This window comes from Phragmites australis, chromosome 20 (assembly GCF_958298935.1).
Source record: "Phragmites australis chromosome 20, lpPhrAust1.1, whole genome shotgun sequence".
In the NCBI taxonomy this organism is placed as follows: domain Eukaryota; kingdom Viridiplantae; phylum Streptophyta; class Magnoliopsida; order Poales; family Poaceae; genus Phragmites; species Phragmites australis.
This window is the reverse complement of record NC_084940.1, coordinates 21,013,797-21,024,372: the sequence shown is the minus strand read 5'-3', so window position 1 is coordinate 21,024,372 and position 10,576 is coordinate 21,013,797.

The following is a 10,576-nucleotide window of genomic DNA, read 5'->3' as shown; positions in this document are numbered from 1 at the left end:
TTGCCACCATCCCCATCACCACTGTCATTTCTACGCTTATATCGATGGGTTCCACAAATGGGGCATTGATCCAGCTCTACATACTCTCCACAAAACAAGATACAATCCTTCTTACATGCATGTATTTTTTCTATTTCCAGTCCTAAAGGACAAATTATCTTCTTTATGTCGTAGACACCCTCGGGCACTGTCGGAGGGTGAACTCCTCAAGTGGGGATCCTGAGGGACCCCCTTTGAGATTCGGCCGGGGGGATGATTCTGAATCCGCTTCATAGGTGAAATAAATGGGAGTAAATGAGATGCATGTGGAGGTGGATTGATCGGAAGCAGGAAGGAGTAAATGCTCAGGGAAGTTTTAGACAGGTTTGGGCCGCACTGAGCGTAATAGCCTACTCCTGTGTGTGTGCTATAAATGCTCTGAGAGTGTCTCTTTGAGTATCTGTTGGGTTACAAGAATATTTGTCTAAATCTAGAGCTTCGTGCTTCTTGTTCTTTGAGACTTATCTTCTGGTTCATCCTCTATTTTCTTGATCTCAACTGTCTTTCTCCGGGGAGTCCGCTCTGCTTATATACCCGCCGGGGCGGTAGCGTGCCAGAAAGGATGGCGCGAGTTCCAAGGCACCATAAATGGAAAGCAACCATCATGGGCTGCTGTGCGAAGTGACGGGGAGGGTTCAAAACACGCCCCCATCTGGTCTTGTTTGTCATCATGCCGCTTTTCAACGGGCGCCGCAGGGAGGGCCCACCGGGCAGCCACCGAGCAGCCCGGCGTGCCCGCTCGGTCAGAGCAAGCTTGACACAGCAGGGCTATAGGCGGGGCGCCTCGAGCTCTGTGACGTTATCCCAAGGCACGCTGGATGACGTGCGATGGGACCCGTGCATTAAATGTCCCCACGCCTGCCTGCAAGGTCATGGCAGGGTCTGACAGCAGGCGTGGGGGGATCAATTGGAAGTGACAGGCCATGGGCCCTCTTAAATGCAGCATCGGGCCTCTCACCAGTTGACACATCACCGCTGGACCTTTGTGGGGACAACCGACGAAGGACTTCTCAGGTCCTCGGGGAACCGAGTGCTCAGGGGCCACTGTTCGTAGCCCCGAGCACTCTCTCCCAGATATGCCCTTTCTTGGTCCTGGGGGAACCGAATGCTCGGGGGCCACTGTTCACAACCCCGAGCACTCTCTCCCGGAACTGGCTATTCGGGTCCTCGGGGAACTAAGTGCTCGGGGGCCACTGTTCACGGCCCCGAGCACTCTCTCCCGGAACTGGTCGTTCAGGTCCTCGGGAAACCGAGTGCTCGGGGGCTACTGTTCATGACCCCGAGCACTCTCTCCCGGAACTGACTTTTCTTGTCATCGGGGGACTTGGGTGCTCGGGGGACACTGTTCGCAGCCCCAAGCACTCTCTCTTCCTGGTACTTGGTCTTCTCTCTTCCCGGTACTTGGTCTTCTCAGGTCATCGGAGAACTCGGGTACTCGGGGACCACTGTTCGTGGCCCTGAGCACCCTCTCCCGAAACTTGGTATTCTCGTACCTCGGGGAGATAGCCCCCGAGGGAGGGCGCCATGTGGCACTCTGCTGTTCTGGCCTCGGGACTCGGGGACCCCCGGTTCCTATGTCACCGACAGCAGCCCCCGGGCCCATTGGTAGACGATGGCCCAGAGACTGCGAATGGGGCCCTCGTCTTCATCGAGGCCGATCATAGCATCGATGCCACGTGGCCTGTTCTTAGGCGCTGGTCTCTCTGGCCTAGGGTTTTGGTATGGCCCGGCGGGGAACCAAATGGACGCGTGTCCATCCGTCTCCCGAGTAGCGTGATAACGAGGCGGGCGGCGCGCGTGGTGACCACGAAGATAGAGGATAGTGTGCCTAGCAACCGCACGGATCGAGGGAGATTCGCCTGGCACCCGTGCCAAACGAGGAAAATATGCCTCGCCGAATGCGCCGCGGAAAGCACCGTTTGAAATCCCCAGGATATAAAAAGGAGAGGGGAGCGAACCGTCGCCCCCTTATGCCATTCTTGCAATCATTGCTTTTGTTTTCTCCTTCCTTGCGCTCGAGAGCTCTCGCCCTTCCTTCAGCCCACAGCGCATTCTCTCCTCCACCTTTTTCCAACACACTCCCCACCCCCAAAAAATGGCGAGGGCAGGGAGCAGCCGCCGGGACAAGGGCCCAGACAGCGTGCTGCCGGAGTCGCGGATCGTCAACGAGGAGGGGGCGGAGAAAGTCTGCAAGCTCATGGTGCCTGACGGCCAGCGGGAGGTGTCGGTGGTGTTACCGGTGAGCTTTCTGCCCACTACAGACCGGCCGGAGCGCATCGTGATCTTCGTCTCCTTCGTCGCCGCCAGGCTGGTGCTACTGTTCTCCACCTTCCTCCATGTGCTGGACACCTTCGGCATCCAGCTCGTCCACTTGAGTCCGAACTTAGTGGTGATCTTGGCCATCTTTGCGCACTTCTGCGAAATGTTCATGGGAGTGCCACCGTCGATGGCCTTATTCCAGCATTTCTTCTCCTACAAGCGGCCAGGAAGAAGAGAGGATCCTCCAGCGTGGACATCGCCGGCTGCTGCAACTTCCAGCTGCGGGACGGGCTCATCGAGCTGTACATTCCGCAAGTGCTGCGGAGCAAGTGGGAGGACTGGCGCCGCGACTGGGTCTACCTCGATGTCAGCCCCCATGATTGCCTCACGCTGCTAGAGATGGCGGTAGAGCCCCACAGGCCGACCTGGGAGGTGGACCCGGTGGAGGACGAGCGCATGCGCCCGGTGCTAAACCACATCGACGATCTGCGCTGGGCGGTACTGACCTCAGTGATGGTGGTGGCCGACTACTTGCGCCGCCGCCTAGCGCCCCTCCAGGAGCGGGCCCGCCTCTCCTGGATGTACACGGGTCTGAACGACATCACGAGGACCCACATCGGTGAGGACGGGAACCTGGAGGAGGGAGCGCTGGCGACCCTGCTAAGGGTGATGACCAGCATCGAGGACCTCACCCGGGCGGTCCTGCCCCGAGAGCAGCTGGCGCTCTGCGCGGACCCGGGCCGAGTGGCGCTGCAAGCGACGCTGCCGAAGTTTGACGCCCAGGGTTTAGTGGACCGTCCGGGGTGCTGGAACCCCGGGACTATTCAAATCCCCGAGGTGGACAAAGAGACAGGCAATGCATAGCGGACTGGCGGCCGGGACGCAGCGGGCAGCAGGCCGTAGACCGGCGGCAGGGATGCAGCGGGCGGCAGGCCGCAAGCCGGCGGCAGGCAACAGGCCGGCCGTAGAGATGCTGCAGGTAGCAGCCATTAGGCCGGCAGCAGGGGCACCACCGGCAGCGGAGCGGAGGCCCCGGGGGAAATGCAGCTGTACAACATACCAGAGTACTTCACCCGTTGGGGAGGTGAGAACCACTCCAGCCCCCGCGCCTTTCAACGTGAGGGAACCATCGAAGTGCATAACCCAGTACCCGGGCGCATCGTGCCCGGGATATGCAAAAATTTCTTTATGGTCGATCTTGGGGACGGGCGTCCACTCTGCCACAAAGTCAGATAGAGCCTGGCTCTTGATCACCTGGCGGCTGACAAAGTGCAGATCAAACTCCGCCCACTTGACGATGCGCCCAGTGCCTTCTCGGTTTCAAAGGATTGGCCCCAGTGGATACGTAGTAACCACTGAGATCTTGTGCGCCTGGAAGTAGTTGCGCAGCTTCCGGGAAGTGATGAGCACGGTTTAGAGCAGCTTCTGGGCTTGGGGATACCTTGTCTTGGCGTATCGGAGGACTTCACTGACGAAGTACACCAGTTGCTGTACGCGGTGGGCCCAGACTGAGGCTGCACCCGAGGGCTTGTCACAGCCCTCGAGCTCGGCGCTATGGTCGAGGCCGGCCGAGTGCTCAGGCTCGACTCCTTGGTTGGGAGGAGTCGAGTGCTCTGGCTCGACTCCCTAGCCGGGAGGAGCCGGATGCTCGAGCTCGACTCCCTGCTCGGGAGGAGCCCCAAGAACTGAAGGTTGCTCAAGGGCGACCGGGAACTGGGACCCAGTACCTTGCCCCCAGGCACTCGTCACGCTCCACCACCAGCAGCACGCTCACGACCTGAGGAGTGGCCGAGACGTAGAGCAATAAAGGCTCGCCCTCGGAGGGGGCCACCAGTACGGGTGGTGAGGTAAGGTGCTTCTTCAGGTCTTGGAAGGCTTGCTCGGCCTCCGGTGTCCAATCAAAGTGACCGGTCTTCTTCAGGAGTTTGAAGAGAGGGAGCCCTCGCTCCCCGAGCTTGGAGATAAAGTGCCCCAGGGCCGCCATGGAGCCAGCGAGACGCTGAACTTCCTTGAGTCGAGCCGGGGGTCACATCTGCTCGATGGCCCGGATCTTCTTTGGGTTGGCCTCGATTCCTTGGCTAGAGACCAAGAAACCAAGGAGCTTGCCCGCGGGCACCCCGAAGACGCAATTCTCGGGGTTGAGCTTCGAGCGGGTAGTGCGGAGACAGTTGAAAGTCTCGGCCAAATCTTCTAGCAAGGTGGCACGGTCTCAGGACTTGACCATGAGATCGTCAATGTAAGCCTCGACGTTGCAGCCAACCTGCGAATCAAGGGTAATGCACACAGCGCGCTGGAAAGATGACCGAGCATTGCGCAAACCAAATGGCATTGACACATAACAATAAGTCCCCACTGGAGTGGTAAAAGAAGGTTTTTCCTCGTCCTGTCTGGCCATGCGGATTTGGTGGCAACCCGAATTTGCATCTAAAAAACATAAAAGATCGCACCCCGCAGTGGCATCTACAATTTGATCTATGCGGGGTAAAGGAAAAGGATCTTTCGAACAAGCCTTGTTTAAGTCGGTGTAGTCGACACACATGCGGAGCTTGCCGTTGGCCTTCGGGATGATTACTGGGTTTGCCAGCCACTCTGGGTGGAGGACCTCTCGGATGAAGCCAGTGTCAAGGAGCTCACTGACTTGCTCTCGGATAAATTCCTGGCGCTCGGGCGCCTACCGCCGGACCTTCTGTCTCACCGGCCGTGCATCGGGGCACACAACAGGGTGGTGCTCGATCACCTCCCTAGGAATCCCAGTCATATCGGACAGTTGCCATGCAAACACATCGACGTTAGCCCGGAGGAAGGCGACGAGCGCGCTGGGTGTCCTTCGACCTCGGCCCGAAGGACCTGGGAAGCGTCTTCGCCCACCACGACCTCCTTCGTAGGAACGGAGGCGTCAGCAGTGACTCGGGGTTTGGATGAAGACGGTCCCGGGCCCCCTGGGTGTCCTTCGACCTCGGCCCAAGCAGAGACCAAGGCCTAGTAGAGCTGCTCAGCGTAGGAGACGGCGCTGCCGGTCTCGGCGGGCACGGAGATGGGGTCTGCAGGGCCCGACATCTTAACCGTGAGGTAGGCATAATGCATGACCACCATGAACCGAGCGAGCGCCGGGTGCCCGAGGATAGCGTTGTAGGGGAGAGGGACTTCCGCGACATCGAAGATGACATTCTCCGTCTGAAAATTGTCCCGGCTCCCGAATGTCACGGGCAGCTCGACCTGCCCGAGGGGCAGGGTATGCCCAGGTGTCACCCCGTAGAAGGGGAGCGACAGCTTTAGGCGCCTAGAAGGCACCTACAGCTTCTCGAAGGCCTCCTGGGAGAGGAGGTTAAGGCATGCACCCCCATCGATCAGCACTCTGCTGACCTTTACATTGCAGATGGTGGGGGACACTACTAGGGGTAGTCGCCCCACACCTGTAGTACTCGTGGAGTGGTCCACCAGGCTGAACGTGATTGGAGTGTTCGACCACTTCAGGGGCCTGGCTGCCTCAGTGCTCGGGGTCACCGAGCACACCTCGTGCCACATGGTCTTGATGCAGTGGCAGGAGGAGGGCGTGTACGCGCCCCCATTGATAAAGACGATGGTGTGCTCAGGCTCCTGGAACCTGAGCTCTTGGTTCTCGGGGGCGGCTCTGTCAACGCCGCCCCTGCGGCGCTCCTCGCGCTCCTTCTGGCACCGCTCGATGAGGCCTTTGACTGAGCGGCACTCTGTGAGGTCGTGCCATTCAGTCTGGTGGATCTCGCACCACTTTCCATGCTCAGGCTTCGCGAGAGCGGGAGCCCTTGGGGGAGCAGGAGCCCTCGTGGGAGCTGAAGCCTTGGGTGCTCGGGGGACACTGTTCGCAGCCCCGAGCACTCTCTTCCTGGTACTTGGTCTTCTCGGGTCATCGGGGAACTTGGGTACTCGGGGACCACTGTTCGTGGCCTCGAGCACCCTCTCCCGAAACTTGGTCTTCTCGTACCTCAGGGAGATAACCCCCGAGGGAAGGTGCCACGTGGCACTCTGCTGTTCTGGCCTCGCGACTCGGGGACCCCCGGTTCCTGTGTCACCAACAAGCACCAAGTCCCCCCACGTAGCATCTCCCTTAGCAGATATAGCAATGTTTCGAAACTCTTGTCAGTCCAACCATGGGTTGCCTTCAGCTGAAGAAGCTTTCGGTTCCCAATATCCACATGTACTTCTCCTTACAGTTGGGATAAAGGTGTGTCTTGGAGTCCCACACAAATTCTTGGAATTTAGGAAACTCACTATTGTTATACTCATCGTGCCACTCGACATCCCTCACCATCTAGTCCACAGTCTCCACAAAATCCGCGAGATCATTATCATTGAAACCTAATATGTCATCATCCTTGAGATCATGATCTATTTCACCGGGTGTAAGTCCTTGATCCACACTATCGGCATGGAGGGCCTAATCCGTCTCTCCCTCGTTAAGGCCTTCCTCGCCATGTTTGTTCCAACATGTACAATTCTCTTTAAATCCATGCATTACCAAGTGTACATGGATATTGTATGGTTTCGGGAACTTCTTATCATTCTTGCAGTCGCGACATGGACAATACATCACCATTTTATCATGATCTTTTAGATCCGCTAAGACAGCACTCATGAAATGCTTCACCCCGCTCAGGTACTCCAGACAAGTCTGGGTCTCAAGGTACATCAAACTTCTATCCGTCATCTACAATTAATACAAATATCATTCTTCATTAACAATTATCTTAATTTCACGGTTTAGCCTACGATTAAAAATTCAATACAAATACACTAGATCTATGGCATCTCGCGGTAGATCAGGTAATCCTAGTATCAAATCTAACATAAATACAACTAACTTGTATTAAGATTTTGGATAATGATACAAAATGGCCGATTACAACTCAAAGCACAATAAATCTACCAAATAGGGATTAGAGGAGGAGGAAAGGGGGAGATGCAAACCTTCAAAGACCTAGCACAAATTCAAACTTCAAATCAACAAGATATTAGAAAATTTCTAGCGGAGTTGGTGAAAATCACCACCACTGTGTGGGTGGAACTGTTGAGTAACTATTCACCTGCACAGTGGCTGGCGAGCTCTTAAAACAGATCCATGTAATAAGTGATTGGTCATATTACAACCCGTCACCTACGACTAGCCCAGGGAGACCCGCTACCTATGCCAAGTTAGAAGTGACGACTAATAACACAACCCATCACTTATGATCATGTTATAAGTAATGGGTATAGTCATTACCCATCACTCATGTCATAGGTGACGGGTAATATTATGACTCGTCGCCTTTTACTTGATATCTATGATGGATCTATACCCTGTCATGACCTGAGGCGATAAAAGTGACAGATCATGTAATGACCCGTCACTAAATTGTGTCTTCTTTGTCCGTTTTTTAAGTAGTGCCCATGTCACAAGTGATTTTTCAGACTATTTTTGTACTCTTCGTTTCGACAAAATCAAACCCGTGGCCTAGCCTCACGCACGTACCCACCTTACCACCTCACCCTCGCATGCCTTCTGAAGGGAGACAGATATTTTATCCTTTTAAACTTTTTGCCAAAGGTTATAAATGATGGGTCATAACTATGAACTGTCACTTGTGATAATCATAAGTGATGGGTCACATTTATGACCCATCATTCATGTTCATTGTACGATATACACAAAACTAGTTAACCTTGAGTGTCTTTGGTAAAATGGGCATAACTTTTGCATACAAACTCTGATTTTGACGTTTTTGACTCTATGGACATCTTAAAAAAAGTTACATCCATTTCCTCAGTGTCGGGTTTGACTAATTTTTTGAGGCCAAAAACAGCTTCAAAGATTGAGTTCTCACCCTTAGAAGTTTCTGCACAGTTTTTGGAACACCCATTTGTGTCCATAACCGTCACCCTTACATAAAACTTGAGTAGAAATGTACAATAGTTCCTATTCTAGTGATGCTAAGGTGAGAAAAATAAAATAAAAATAAAAAATATTTTGGTAATATCTCATGTATTATTGGTGTCAACAACAGGAAGCATTCGCCATTATCATCTTAATATTGCTCTCTCTCTTTCTCTGCATGTGTGTAGGCCTCTATTTATCTCACTACTATAGAACTGAGCTTATATGCTGGCCCATCACTGTCGGTTCTTCATGGGCCCGCAGTGATGGGGCATCATTACCGATTCATTAGCCGTGCAGGAAGAATCAACTATCATGACTTATGAACCGACAGTGATAAGGATCATCACTGCCGATTGATGGATTGAGCCGGCAGTAATGCACCCACCCTCATCACTGCCGGCTTAATCTAATAACTGACAGTGATATCTCTACATCACTGCCGGTGGAATATATGAGCCAGCAGTGATATCCTCCTCTTCCCCACCACTTCTATCTTGAGCTAACAGAGCCATTTCGGAACTCTCTCCCTCACAAAATCTCCTATGGAAACAACCACTTAATCCCTTCTCCGACATTGATCCCCCAATTTTGGTCAAGAAGGAGGCCTAGATGAGCTCTCTCTAGCTATCCAAACAAAATCCCTTTTTCCTCTCCATTTGCTCATTTGGCTTTTCTTCAATTTTTAAGGCAAGTGAACTCTGAATTTTTCCCTAACGGCAAGCAAGCTTCTAGCAGGAGCCTCTTGAGGTCAAGTAAATTGAGATCCCCAAGGTTAATACTATATTTAGCATTTTAAATCAAAATGTTACCTGAAAAACCAAAGTTGATCTTATCCCTATAGAGACCTAGGAAAATCTTCAAAGTTGATCCTAATGAACCACAGGAATGAGCATATTTATTTTTGATTTTTGATAAATTAAAAAAAATTAGCCATGATATTGAGGTATGTAGCAAGATCCAATTGTATTTTTTATATTTTATTTAATTAGCAACCTCCAATATAGAAACTTTAGGTATGAGCGTATTTATTTTTCATTTTTCCTTAATGAGTCCTAGATAAGGGTTGAATAATAAAGAAAATTTCTAGGGATGGCACCAACAAATACTCATCGGAAGCGGACGCGTAAGTATACAAAAGGAGGCTCCTCCAACCCAGGCCAATTGCTGGTAAGAGATGACGAGGTAATTTATTTGTTGGTGATCGCAAAATCTTCTAAATATTTTGAATTCGGATTTACAATAATGATATAGTAGTAGATGGACAGAAGATGGATGTACGATGCGAGCCATGTGAGTGCAGAGTACAAGAACAGCGTGGAGGGTTTCCTGGTAGCAGCCGTGGTGCACAAGTCAAATACACAGTCTCAATACATGTGCTGCCCATGCGTCGATTGCGAGATCAAGAAGAAATTCTCCACCACCAGCAGATACACTCCCACTTGATGCCAAGGGGCTTTATGCCTGGCTGTACCCATTGGACCGAGCACGGTGAAGTTGAGATCGTATAGGAAGGGCAATAAATTAGAACAAAAGGTGAAGACATGTGCACTGATATGCCGATCTACGAATACATCGATATGTCACCTGCTAGAGATACGTTGGCCCATGATGATCTAGAGGAGATGTTGGTTGACGTCGACATCGTTGATCTGGAGTAGATGTTGCATGATGGGGAGGGGAACTTCACCAATGAAAGAGAGTTTCAAGAGTTCCAATGTATGGTAGAGGACATTAAAATAATGTTATTCCTAGGCTACGAGGAGCACATAAAATTGCGTACCATGTTTTCACTACTGCAATTGAAGGCAAGCAATGGGTGGTCTACTACATGCTTCATAGAGTTGTTACTGTTCTTGAAGAAATTGTAAAGGAAAATATGCTGCTAGAAAACATGTACCAGGCCATGCAAGTTGTGTGCCCATTGGGGTTGGAAGTACAAAAAATACATGCATATCCAAACAATTGCTTGTTGTATCGTGGAGGGCATGCAGACTTGCAAGCATGTCTTGTCTGTGGTGCAGCACAGTACAAGCATGACAGTGATGATATCGATGGTGAAGAAAAGAAGAAAAGGCGTCCCATGAAGGTGATGTGGCATTTTCCTATAGTCCCCCGTTTGGAGCATTTATTCGAGAACAAAATGCATGCCGAACTAATGCGATGGCACACCGATGAGCACAAGGATGATAGAATGCTGAGACACCCCGCTGATTCTATGCAATGGAAAAACATCGATAGGAAATATAAGAAGCCCTTTGCAGAAGATGTGAGGAATATAAGATTTGGGTTGAGTACGGATGGGATAAATCCATTCAACAACATGAGCAATAGTCATAGCACTTGGCCTATGACTCTATGTATCTACAACCTTCCTCCTTGGTTGTG